Source organism: Phoca vitulina, unplaced genomic scaffold, assembly GCF_004348235.1.
Source record: "Phoca vitulina isolate PV1807 unplaced genomic scaffold, GSC_HSeal_1.0 scaffold5, whole genome shotgun sequence".
Classification (NCBI taxonomy): Eukaryota; Metazoa; Chordata; class Mammalia; order Carnivora; family Phocidae; genus Phoca; species Phoca vitulina.
This window is the reverse complement of record NW_022589708.1, coordinates 73,777,317-73,791,191: the sequence shown is the minus strand read 5'-3', so window position 1 is coordinate 73,791,191 and position 13,875 is coordinate 73,777,317. Positions and strand designations below refer to the sequence as shown.

At 39.1% G+C, this 13,875-nt stretch overlaps 1 protein-coding gene across 2 annotated transcripts in view; it reads left to right on the top strand.

Moving 5' to 3' along the window:
- Positions 1-13,875, top strand: part of WASF3 (WASP family member 3) — a 128,547-nt gene that overhangs the window by 48,057 nt on the left and 66,615 nt on the right. For both annotated transcript variants that reach the window (XM_032403305.1, XM_032403304.1), the window contains exon 2: positions 8,784-8,877. The gene's annotated coding sequence lies outside the window, so the exon portion shown is untranslated. The remainder of the gene's footprint in view (positions 1-8,783; positions 8,878-13,875) is intronic.

Below are 13,875 nucleotides of genomic sequence, written 5' to 3'. Positions count from 1 at the left end.
GGGGGGAAGGGGTGAATCTGCTGGACTTGGGGGGGACGGTCCAGGAAACCGGGTTGAGGCCACAGAGCATGTCCTTGAAGGAGCTGAGTTTGGAATACAAGGTGGGACTGAAGGTGAGGAGGATGGAGGTGAGTGTCTTCCCCACCTTCATGGGCCGGTTCAGTCTTTGAGCTAGCTTCCTAATTTGTAAGATAATTAAAACATTCCTGCCTTTCCTGTTTGTATCAGGATGGTTGTGGAGATTAAATGAGATGATTCATGTGAGAAAGCCCTTTGTAAATGGCACAGTGGGTTCAAATTGCCATGTGCAGTGGAGAACCTGTGGGATAACAGGCTTTGTTTTAATTCATTTCTCACATGTAAATGAGATTGCACTCTTCAGTCAGAGGTGTTTCATGAAGGTCATGATTATAGGGAAAGGGTCAAGGAACTGTTTTTAAGCAAGGTTAGTATATGTCTGAGATTTCACTTATAAACTTACAAAGCGTAATTAGTATTGAAAATTAATGTTTAATGTGTATCTGAAGTGTTTCACATTTTTGGTTAATAAAAAGAGGAAATCTATTTCAAGAGTAAGTTACTGAGCTATGAAAAAAATAAAAGTCCATTTAGTAGCAAAATTACATGATGCTTCTCATTCTACATTCTGAAACAGACTATTTTTAGCATCTCTTTGAATCAGTGATGAATTCCAATTACAGGATTCAGTAATTAAAGCAGAGAAAAATATAACGTCGTTTAGGCAAGAAAATCTTTCACTTGAATTGGATCTCTTTCAACTTTTAAGCTATTATGTTCAGGGGCCTCCCCACAGTCATTGGGTTGTCATCTTTGTGGGGTCACAAGCAACAGGAAAAGTGCCAGAACATCAGCCAAGGACACAGTGTCCCACTTTTAAGAAAGGAAGTTTAAAAAATTCTGGGATTCTGGGATGTCTTAATGGGCGAGTGTGTTGCATCTCTTGTTGTCTGCAAAATTCTGGAGCAGATCTTCAGGGACCCCTTGGCCTCGCCCTGTTTTCCCACCTTTCCTGTTGGTCAGCTCACTCCCCCACTGAGACCCCTGTCCCTCTGTCTCCTGCATCTGTCCTGCCTTCTCCTTTCTTTCCTGCGCTCTCAGGCTGTCTCTGAGTGCCGTGAAAGAAACTGCCTGATGGTGCCAATTGGTACCGCTCCACATTTGTATTTAATGGTTGTAGATTGTTCCATAATGTTGCTAAACAGCGTTTAAAACACTTTGTCGTAGTCAGCAGTCTTTCCTCAAGCTGGAAGCCTTATTTTATCTTGAGCAAGTTATTTATCTCTTTATGCCCCTTGCACAAAAGCTCATTAACCATTTGGCTGAATTGAAACGAGTGCTCTGTTGACCCAAATTCTCCTGCTCTTTGCTTGGGTGAAGCACAGCACATAAAGTGGTGCCCATGGGGCCAATACAAGGTCACTGGACACAAGGCAAGTCCAACTTTCTGGGTCGAAGTAGGTCAGGAAGAGGCATTGTGATTTTTTTTTTTAACCTAAGCATTCAAGAAAATTCACTTATTTGGCAGATGTTTTTTGAGCGTGGACTGTGTGCCAAGCACTGAGCTGGGTACTAGGAATTTAAAAATGAAAATGAAAAAAATTTTCATAGTGAAGAGTGGAGGTAGGGGTCAAAAGTGTTAGGGCTCACAGGTGGCTGGCTGCCCAGGGCCAGACCTCTGCCATGAACATTAACAACATCAAACAAACAAACCAAAAACCTCAACATTTGCAGTAGGCAAAAGCACCATACAACTAGGTAATCCATTTTTCCTCTGAAAACGGATTCCGTTTAATGTGAATTTCTGAACATCTCAACCTCTAAATTCTTTGATCTCTTAGCAGCTCAGTGCATTCTTGTGATAATGAATAACTAGGCAAATTTAAGAATAGAACTAAATCTGAACGTCTTCGATCATCTTGGTTTTAGGTTCTTGTGTGCTCATGTATCCGTTCACTATTTGTTTTCTTCTGGACCAAACATTGCTCAAGAGGATGTTGTGAACCTGATTCTCTGCGAAGCCCTGGGGGTATAAAGATGCAGGTGACCCTCCCAGTCCTGGTGGATGTGACCATGTGGAGGGGAACAGGTTGTAATTAATGGTGGTGGTGGAGAAGTAGTAAGTAGTAACAGCAGTGATTGGTGCTGTTTGTTGCTTATCACGTGCAAGGCCTGGAGTGTCCCGCAGATTAGCTCACGTAACTCCCACAGTCTCATTTTTTGTAGTTTAGGAAATGTAGGCTTAAATAACCTGCCTGGAATGTTGGAGTGTCTAAGTAAGTGGGGGGATGTCGGTGGGAGCTCAATTTGGGCTTGAGAGCCTACCGCACTGTGGCATTCAGTACTGCCCCTTTGGTTGGTGGGCACAGAGAAGGGGAAAATGGATGCTACGGGGAAGCTGAACAATGCTTTGTAGTGGAAGTGACCCAAGTCCACTCACTGGGAGGGCCAGTGAGCAGGGAGTGGCAGGTGCAGAGAAACTCAGGAGTGGAGGGCTCAGGGCATGATTGCAGCTTGGGAGAAACGGTGGAGGCCGCCCTGCAGAAGGGCAGCCTGGGGATCCTATTCCAGAGTGGCGGGGCAGAGAGGAGTTTTCCTAAGGAGGAGTGTGCCCAGCGTGGCGGCAGCGTCCAGAAGAGAGAACCAGTAGAACAAACTGGCAGGCTGGTGGCGTCGATGGGCAGGGCGTGCTGCTTCCCTCGGGCCACATCTGGTATGTGTCGTTCTGAGCACTGCACCTCCTGAAGGACAGGCCAGAGAGCACCTGGGAAAGGCTGGAGGGACAGGAACATTGAACTCTGCCTTCAGATACTTGGATGTTTGCAGAGCTGAGGGTGTGGTAGATTCTGCTTGGTTTCAGTGGGCAGAACAGAGCGTTGGTTTGCAGTTATAAAGATGTAGGCTTTAGGGGCGCCTGGGTGGCTCGGTCGTTAAGTGTCTGCCTTCGGCTCGGGTCATGATCCCAGTGCGGGGATCGAGCCCCGCATCCCGCATTGGGCTCCCTGCTCAGCGGGAAGCCTGCTTCTCCCTCTCCCACTCCCCCTGCTTGTGATCCCTCTCTCACTGTGTCTCTCTCTGTCAAATAAATAAATAAAAAATCCGTAAAAAAAAAAAAAAAAAAAAGATGTAGGCTTTAACTGAATATAAAGAAAGCCATATTTCAAATACTGTTTCTTAATGAGTGGAGTTCCAAACTCACGGCTTCCCTCTCCCTGAACAGTGTTCAGGCAGGTGGGTACAGGGAGAGGGAGGGTGGAGGAGAGCTCTGTGCTGCCTGGGGGCGGTGGATCTCGACCCTTTCTAACGCTTGCCCATGAGTTTCTCGTAGCTTCCCTGGAGACAGGCAGGCAGATACACGCTTTTCATTTAATGAGCAAGCTCTGGATCTGCTGCTCCTGATCCTGACTTCCCCATGATGTCCTAATATTTAAGTGATGATACAGCATTTATCTTTATATTAACTTTGTATACTCTGTGCATCTCAGAAGATAGAAATCAGTCTCTTGGTGTCACTTTGAGCCCCATGCAGATTTGAAGTCTTTTCCTGTTTATTGCAGGTGCTACTAACCTTTTCTCTCACTGCATGTTGCCTGTATCTCTGGCCACTTTAGCACTTTTGAACTTGCGGTGAGGTGTCTTTCCATATATAGGCTTACCTTTGTCTGACTCATGGTTGTATTTCTTATGCGTAGTAGGATAGTAAGTGTTTGAATGGATCGATGAGTGGTTGACAGGACCCAGATCTTTATCTGGGCTGTTCGAGTCTTTGACCATTATTAGCCCAGAGGTGTGGACCAGCTGTGGATCCCTGCAAAAGTCGTATCAGGAATTGATCGTTCATTCCTTGTATTTTACTAGGTAGTTACACTGTTCGTTAAGTTAAGGGGAAGAAAATACTGTTTTATGACCCTTGTATTAAGGTCTGGGATAAGTACTTTTTAATGAACAGATTACTCAAAACGGGGAGAATTTTTCATTTGCACTCATAATTAATGTGGTTTTATTAATTATTAAATACATGAAAGTGAACCTGGCTGAGACTGTGATACACCTAGGTGACCAGTGAATGTCAGCTAGCTGCAATTATTTCTGTTTTATTCATAGCAATATCCCTTCTGAGACTTGTTTCATATTTTTTGTATTTATTTACTCTTTCCCACCAGATAAAGCTTTCTGGAGGCCAAGACCTTGTCTTATTACTTAGTGTTTTTGTTTTACCTTCTACAAAAGAACTCACTCATACATTGAATTGAATTGTGGGGCCAGCTAAGTGTGTCCCTACCGGCTCTGATTTCAAAGACGTAGGACTGTTCCAGCATTGGGAATTGGAGCACAGGTATCCAACCTGAGAGGCCAAGGAGGGGAAACACAAGACTGCTGTTCTACCGTGTTGTCAGACGATTCTAGCTAAAAACATTCATATTAGACATTCTGATGAGATCTGTTTCTCTGAAGCTAATGGCGGCTACAGCTTCTAAAATGCCTAACAATCTTGTAAATAGAACTTTATATGTGAATAGTTAAGAACTCTTACTGATGACATGATCTCCTGGGGAGGGAGGAATTTAGAATTTGAGTCTGGTTAACAGGGTAGCCCTGGAAAGCGCAGCAGGGCAACAGCTCTCTGGAACAGCTTCTCCTTTCTGGAAAACTAGAATTCGGAAGCTGTAGGGGGATGGCAAGGACCAAAATAGTAAAGCCTAGTACAATCAGATTAGGATAACATTGGCAGATTAACAGTGAGTCATTTGGACACAACCTGTTCTCAGGTTAAACGTTTTCGTGTTGCAGAGTTTTATTTATCTCCTATTGACTTGGATAGTTGTGGATAACTAAGATAGAAGGGCATATTACTGGGGACAACTTTATTATCATTGACCTTTTAAAATGCTCTGTAGAACAAAATTAGGTGTTTCGTGAGATTAAATTCAGTCATTTCTCTCAGCACAGTATAGAGGAATGTAAATTGAACATCACCTGAACTGCTTAGGAGGTGAATGGTCTGTAATATATTTGTAATGACCAGAGCTCATCATAAAGCTGTTTCGTCCTCATCCATAAATTGTTTGGCCACATTTTACTAGGTAGTTACTTACCCTGGCTTGATTATCCTTGGTCTGTGATCATTCCTTGCAAAAATTCCATTTTTTTCTTTTCTTTCTTGTTTTTTACACTGAATAGCATAAGGAATTTTAATTTAGCAGTATTTTAAGAATTAGACTGAGGTCTGATGCCATCATATTGAAAACAGTATTCAAAGCCTGAAGGAGCAGGGTTAAGTACCTCTTTGAATAGAATTTTATTTTATTTTATTTTATTTTATTTTTTTAAGATTTTATTTATTTGAGAGAGAGAGAGAGCGAGAGCATGAGCAGGGCGGAGGGGGAGGGAAAAGCAGACTCCCCACCGAGCAGGGAGCCCAGTGCTGGGCTCAATCCCAGGACCCTGGATCATGACCTGAGCCAAGGGCACATGCTTAACTGACTGAGCCACTCAGGCATCCCCTGAATGAAATTTTAAAGGGAGGAGTCCTTAAAGATCATCCAGTTTGTTCCTCTGTTCATTGGCTTGTTCATTCATCTATTCAACAAATATTTGAGTGTTCATATACCTTTCTCTTGGTATTCCTTTCCCCTACTGGTAATAACCCCTCAATTTAGTATCTCAAACCTGAACTGTTAAGAGCTGCACTGTTCAGTACAGTAGCTGCTGGCCCTGTGTTGCTATTTAAATTAACATTCATTAAAATGAAATAAAATTAAAAATTCAGTTCCTCAGCCACACTAGCCACATTTCTAGTGCTCAGTCAAGTGCTCGCTGCGGCTGGAGGCTGCCATTTTGGATGGTGTTCATCCACAAAACACATCCATCATTGCTGGACAGAGCTGCCTTAGTGGTTCTGGCTCTGTCTTCCGAGAGACATCCTAGCATCCCATCCACTTCATCACCCAACACTTATGTCTGTCAGGTTTGTTCCCTTTAAAAAATTCTTCCGTCTTATTTTAGGTCATCATCATCTGTAATATATTTGTAATATATACAAATATATGTTGTTACCAGGGCTGTGATGTCTTTCCTGCCACCCCCTCCCTTCGGTGGCTCCACTCCCTCCCTTGTGCACGCTTAATACCATGTATACACCTTTATCACACTGAATACTAATTCCTTGTTTGTACAGTTTTCTTCTGGTGGACCAAGAGGTTGTTGGGGTTGAAGGACTGGGCCTTGATCTTCCAGGGTGAGGACACACACAGTGCCTGACACATTACTACAATAAATAAGTGTTTGTTGAGCAGCTAGAGAGCTGAGTGGATGGGGGGAGGAGCCCGTACTAGGTTGCATTCTGAAGGCTAGGCACAGTTGGGATGCGTGGAAGCGAGAAGAAGGCGTTCATGCTGGGGGAGCATCACGGATGCAGGCCCGTGGTAGGAAATGACAGGGCAATTGTGCTCTTAGACCACGGCCATGGAGAAGCATTTTCAGCACCACCCAGAGCTTAACCATGGGACATAAATAGAATTTCAGTTCTGGTGTTGCATTTAAATGTGTTTCCCTGACACCTCTAAGTAGAAGTGCTGGGTTTCACACTTAATAACCTTAAACTGTAGCTTCCAAGGAGTTAAAGATATGTTCTACCCTGTAAAATTAAGCAACACACTCACAAAGTCTAGTTGATTCTTCGAGACTTTGATGGTTCCCGACTTAAGTAAGACATGGTAGCGGCAGAGCAGGAAAGAAAAATGCGTGTGTACATGTCCAGAAGGAGGCTGTCTAATACTGCCATTCAGAAGAGTGACTGCAGCCAGACCCACCGGTCCTGACCCTGCTTCTTCCAAGCTGTGTCATCCTGGCGGTGTCACCGTCTGGGCCTCAGTTTCCTCATTTTTTGATGTAGACAGATATTACCTGCGTTGTGCGGATTAAGTTAAAATGTATGTGACATGTGAGCACTGTGCTTAATCCTGAGTAAAGCATTCACCAAGTGATAGCTATTAACAAATTAACAGTATGTAGCATTTCGGGCAAATGGGAAAACTCATAGTGTATTTCCCAAAGGAAGAATTAACACATCATTGCTAAACACAAAGGGTCATCCAGAAAGCACACACGTCAGACCCTTTCCTTCACAGTTAGCTAGACAGAACCATCTCTAACGTGAAATGTAGAGTGCTAGGTACTTCATGCAAATAAGGTGATCTGATAGAGGTAAAATTTGACCTGGATAATCAAAAACCTAGGGCTAATTCTCTGTGTTTGGAAATAAGGTGATCACTAATGCAAATTACTTAGGAAAACTCACTTTTCTTTTACTCTGCATAATCAAGAGCTTGCTGTACAGCTGCTCCTAAGGAAGGGGAAGAAAATTATGTGCTGCTTTTAATTTTAAATAAGCAAACTAGTGGGATGTGTATAAATTAGAGGATCATTGAATGATCTGTTTTTTTCCCTACTTTCCAAATGGTAGTGACAGTCTTAACTGTGTAGGTTCTCATCCACCGGCCTACATATAATTCATGCATATGCAGAGAATCCTCTTCAGTAGACTCAAAGTTGCTTTCCCATTCGGAAATTGCACACTCCTCCTTTCCCGTGCCTGCATGGCCTTTGCCTGGCCTCACTCCTCCCCACTCCTTGTCCTCTGAGACTGTTTGATATATCCCATTCCACCACCTCGCTCTTGCTCTCATACAGCTACCTTATTGTATTGTAATTATTGACAGGCATTGGTCACCATCACAGGACTGTGAGTTCCCTGATGAGCAGGCATTTTCTTACTCATTTTTGTGTCTACATTGTTGCCTTACAGTGGGGGTACTTATTCATACAAGATGCTTGGTAAACTTTTGCTGAATTAATGAATGATATTCACCAAATTTTTCTTCTGCATATTCTTCCTAAATAAACCATAACTCTGTTTGGGTAGGAAATTCTGTCATACTTTCTGGTACTGCTTAGCTCCAGAGCATTGATAAACAATATCAGATTGCTCTACAGTCTTGCTGTTATGAATATCAGTTATTCTGGAAACACTTTCTAGGGTAGATTCAGCAAGTATTAAATCTTTGTTACTGTTTTATCCACATATGTTCTATCAAAGTATTTATAAAGGGATCACCAAGATTTTTATTGAATTTAAATAGATTTTTAAAAAGATTTATTTGTTTGTTGGGGTGGGCGGAGGATAGGGGGAGAGGGAAAGAGAGTCTTAAGCAGACTCTGAGTGGAGCTCAGAGCCTCATACGGGGCTCGATCTCAAGACCCTGAGATCATGACCTGAGCTGAAACCAAGAGTCCACGCTCAACCGACTGCACCACCTGTATTTAAATTCAGGTGCCGCTGAATTTAATATTTTTGAGTGAAAAATTGATACAGAAGCTCTTGTCTGATAGAGTTCTTGTGTGAATCATCAATGTTCAGTTCATTGTGGGCAGTAATAAAACCTTAAATGTATGTGTGTTGAATCTATGAACTGAGCAGTTCAGTTGAATATACCTGTAATATACTTGGCTTTTTGTTTTTCTGCCCCTTAGCTATTTACTGTGACTTCTTGATGTTATTTTCAGGGCTTATTCCAGGATAGGGAGTTGGAATTATACAGGAATTCACATACCTTATTAGCTCCTTGCTTAAACTAATTAAAAAAACTAGTTCTGGGACTGGAACTCCCTTGATGAAATTGTTGAAATGTGAAATTTGAATTTAGGACTTTCTTGAAGACTTGAATGCATTTTACTTACTGTTATTTAAATTTTTTTTTTTTCAGTTTTAATTTTGACTGCTGTACTATTGATATCTGAGCCAAAGTGGTGATGCTACCTGAGGGGAATTTCTGCAACCCGTAAGTCAACAGTTATACGGTAAGAATGTGTGCCTCTTACCTTTAAAGCCATTTAATTTCTGTAACATTATAGTTCAGAATTCTAATTTGAAATAGAATACTATAAAATATTCTAATATTTCAAAATATTACATATTAATATATTTTAATATGTAAATATTAACAGCAGATAATATTTTAGAGCTTTAGATCCTAATCAACAGTTCAAGAATTTGAAAGAGAAAAAATATAACTTGATATATTAATTTCATATTAATTTTTGTGTGAAAAACAAATATGGCTGTATAGTTTATGTCTTATTAAACTGGGGTCTAATTTTTCCTTCCTACATATTTTGCCCATTTACTTTTTATTTCTTGGGGTTTAACTGGTTCTTTATTAGCTGATTTTTGTTAATAATGAATGGATATGAGCAGTCAAGATGATAAAACTTAAGCCCAGGTGGATTTTACTACAACTTACTCTGAACTGAGGTGGTGTTGATTCCAACAGTGGCTGAAATGAGGTTTTGAATTATTTAGAGATTTAAATTATGTATATTGCTTTATCTTCAAGGAATAATTCAAGAGTAATGAGACATGGCCAAACCAGTAAGGCGAGTTACTCCTTTGAGCTTCATTTTCCTTGTACAAAATGTCTATCATTTGTTTTATAGAGTTGTAAAAATCAAATGAGATGATCTATCTGAAATTGTCTTTCTCTTCCTTTTATTTATTTTTTTGGAAGGGTAGAAGGGAAAATGACAAGTCTCTTGATTTTAAGGTGGGCTTTAGAGAGAACATAATGCTCTTAATATCCTTTAGAGGAAAGGATGCTAGATAACTTGATCTTTAGTTCTGTCTCACCTTGGCTGTGGGCAAATCATTTCATTAATTTACTATCAGGAAATTGAATTTGATTTTCATACTTTCACTTTACAGGTAATTTTTCAGGAATATGTCTGTATTTTTTGACTATAATGAAACTAAGCTAGAAATCATTATCAGATTATCTGTGAAATCTCCAAATATTTTGAAATTAAATACCACATTCTAAAAGTCCCAGGGTCAAAGAAGAAGTCACAAGGGAAATTAGAAAATATTTTGAATTGAATGAAAATGAAAATACGACATATCCAAATTTAAGGGATGCACCTAAAGCAGTACTTCCGGGGGAGATTTATAATGTTAAATGATTATAATAGGAAATAGAAGTTTTGAAACAATAATCTAAACCTTCACCTTAAGAAATTAGAGGGCAAAGAGCAAATTAAACCCAGAACAAGCAGAGAAGGAGTTACCAAAGATATGAGCAGAAATCATTGAAATAGAAAACAGAAAAACTGTAGGAAAAAAAATCAGTGATTGGTTAGCTGAGTTTCTTTAATGAGATCAATAAAATTGATCAACCTGTATTTGCACTAATCAGGAAAGAAAGGAGAAGGCAAAAATTTTTAGTATCAGAAAAGAGACACCATCAGTATAGATTCTACAAAAGGAAATTAAAGGGAATATTACAATAACTTAGATAAGTGGACAGATTTCATCAAAGTCACAAGGTATTTAATTGGATTTCCATGCTTTCACTTTACAGGTATTTTTTCAGGAATATGTCTGTTTTCTGACTATAATGAAACTAAGCTAGAAATCAGTATCAGATTATATGTGAAATATCCAAATATTTTGAAATTAAACATCACATTCTAAAAATCCTTTTAGAAGGAGTGGATAACATGCATAGCTCTTTATTCAAGAAACTCAATTTGTAGTTAAACACCCTCTCCCCCCAAAAACCTCTAAGCCCAAATGGACTCACTGGTGAATTCTACCAACTTACTAAGAAAGAAAGAAAACCAATTATATACAAAATCTTCAGAAAATAGAAGGAAGAGAACGCTAATTTATTTTAGGAGGCCATTATTACTCTGATATAAAAAAACAAAGGTATTTCTCAACAAAATACTAGCAACTTGAATAAAGTTTCTATAAAAAGTATAATACATCATACTAAAGTGCCATTTATTCCAGAAATGCAGGGTTGTTTCTTCATTTGAAGATCAGTCGTATAATTCACAATATGAACAAACTACACAGAATTCTTCAAACCTGTATGATCATCTCAATAGGCTTATTAGAAAGAGCATTTAACAATATTCATCATTTATTCATGATAAAAACTCAGAAAAGTAGGAGTTTTCTCAACTTGATAAGAGGTATCTATGAAAGACCTACAGCTAGTAATTGTAATTATTGGTGGAAGAGTTAAATGTTTTTGCCTAACATTGGGAATAAGGAAGGATGGTCACTCACCGTTCTTACTCAGAATTGTCCTAGTCAGTGCAGTAAAGCAAAAAAGGAAATACAAGGCATATAGATACAGAAGGAAGAAAAATTAAAGTCCCATGGCAAGGGACCTGAGAAATGAGCTTTTTAGCCTTCTAGTCTCTGTGATATAGGGAAGGAGATAGTGGAGGTCGGAATAAATGTTGAATGCCTGTAGACACTATCTACTACATTTGGGTTTCTGTGGTTATGATCTGAAAATCATAAGAGCAAGGCCACATGTATATGACTTGTGGGTTTCAGTTACTGTTTTCTCTGAAGTTAAAAGTCAGCATAATCTCTTGGGAGAGTCTTAGTTCAGCATTTCTTCTTTCTGCTAATATAACCAGAAAGCTTTGTGTAGTACTTAAAAGTTATGCATTGGTTTAAACTTCATTAAATAGCTCTTGTTTTTTGATTTAAAGAAAAAGGCTATTTGAAACAATGCTAAGATGTCCTTTTAAATTCTAAGAGGGCATACAAAATTACTTGTTAAATCTGTTACAACTATCATATATCTTTGGATGAGTTAAAATTATTTCATATGCTTGTTGTCTGTATCTTAGAATACATTGACATGTTTTGTATAATAATGTAAGCCGCATATTATGCCTGTTGATTTCTGCTAAATAATTTCCATGCACACATTTTTATGATGTTTGGCGGGTAAGAATTGAGGAGACCCTGAGTCCTTGTCCTAGTTGCCTGGTATAGTCGTATGGCAAGGTAGTGTTTCTCCAGATGGTGTTACTGGAATCATACCTGAGTCTCTTGCAGTCAAATAGTTTCTCAGCCTCAGTGGAATGCTTACAAATGTAAACAAATATATAGTTTAATAGTTGTGTGCATTTCTGTTTTAATTGCATTTGACCCTTAAACAGTGCAGCGGTTAGGAGCTCTGACCCCCACGCAGTCAAATCCACTTACAACGTTTGACTCCCCCAAACTTAACTACTGATAGCCTTGACTAGAGCCTTACCAATAATACAAACAGTTGATTAACACATATTTTGTATATTATATGTAATGTATACTGTATTCTTACAGTAAAGTAAGTTAGAGAAAAGATGTTACTAAGAAAATCATAAGGAAGAGAAAATACATTTACAACACTGTACTGTATTAATTGAAAAAAATCCACTTATAAGTGGACCTGTGCAGTTTGAACCCATGTTGTTCCAGGGTTAGCTGTACATGTTATTGACCATATTAGTTGATGCTAGATACTAGGTATGGCAGAGTAGTGGTATAGTAGAGGGAGCGTAAGTTTAGTAGTTAACAGAAAATCTTGGGTTCAAATGCTAAAAACATACAGGCTTATTAAGCTTTTGAGCAAAATCACTTAAATCCTTGATCCTCATTTCCCTCATCTCCAAAAGGAGGATAATCTTGACGAACTGCTGAAAACATTAAAAATAATACTCAGAGCTTCTAGCAGACAGTGGTGATGCTAGCAGCCCAAATGGTGATGCTGATAGAGGATCTTAGTTGCAGAAATGTTATAAGACTCTGCTATCTGACAGAGCTGGTTTTGAATTGGGTTGGAAGAATTAATATTTTTAAAATATCTATACTACATAAAGCAATCTACAGATTCAGGGCAAACCCTGTCAAGATTCCAATGGTATTTTTCACAGAAATAGAACCTAATTTTAAAATTTGTATGGAACCACAAAAGATCCTGTCTGGATAGCCAAAGCAATCTTGAGAAAGAACAAAGCCAGAGGCATCATGCCCTCTGATTTCAAACTATATTACAAAGCAATAGTAATTAAAACATCATGGTCTTAGTGTAAAAGCAGACACATAGATCAGTGGAATAGAATAGAGAGCCCAGAAATAAATCCATGCATATAAGTTTATGACAGAGCAGCGAAGAATATACAATGGGACAGTCTCTTCAATAAATGGTGTTGGGAAAACTGGACAGCTACATGCAAAAGAATGAAACTGGACCACTACCTCTACAGCATACACAAAAATTAACTCAAAATGGATTAAAGACTTGAATATAAGACCTGAATCCATAAAAGTTCTACAAGAAAGTATAGGTGGTCTGGGCGATGATGTTTTGGATCTGAATTCCAAAAGCAAGGGCAACAAAAGCAAAAATAAACAAGTGGGACTACATCAAAGTAAAAAGCTTCTGCACAGCAAAGGAAATCATCAGCAAAATGAAAAGGCATTTTCTGAAGGGGAGAAAATATTTGCAACTCATATCTCTGATAAGGGGTTAATATCCAGATATATAAAAAACTCATACAACTCAATAGCAAGAAAAATCTAATTAAAAAGGGGCAGAAAATCTGAAAAGATATTTTTTCAAAGAAGACATTGGATGGGCAGCAGGTACATAAAAAGATGCTCAATATCACTAATCATCAGGGAAATGCAAATCAAAACCACAATGAGATATCCCTTCACACCTGTTAGAATGGCTATTATCAAAAAGACAGTAAGTGTTGGTGACAATATAGAAAAGGTGCACTGTTGGTGGGAATGTAAATTGGGGCAGCCACTGTGGAAAACAGTATGGAGTTCCTCAAAAAGTTACAAGTAGAACTGCCATATGATTCAGCAGTTCCACTTCTGGGTATTTATCCAAGGAAAACAAAAACACTAATTTGAAAAGTTATCTGTCCCTCCATGTTCATTGCAGCATTATTTTCAATAGACAAGATATACAAACAGCTTAAGTGTCCATCAATGGATAAATG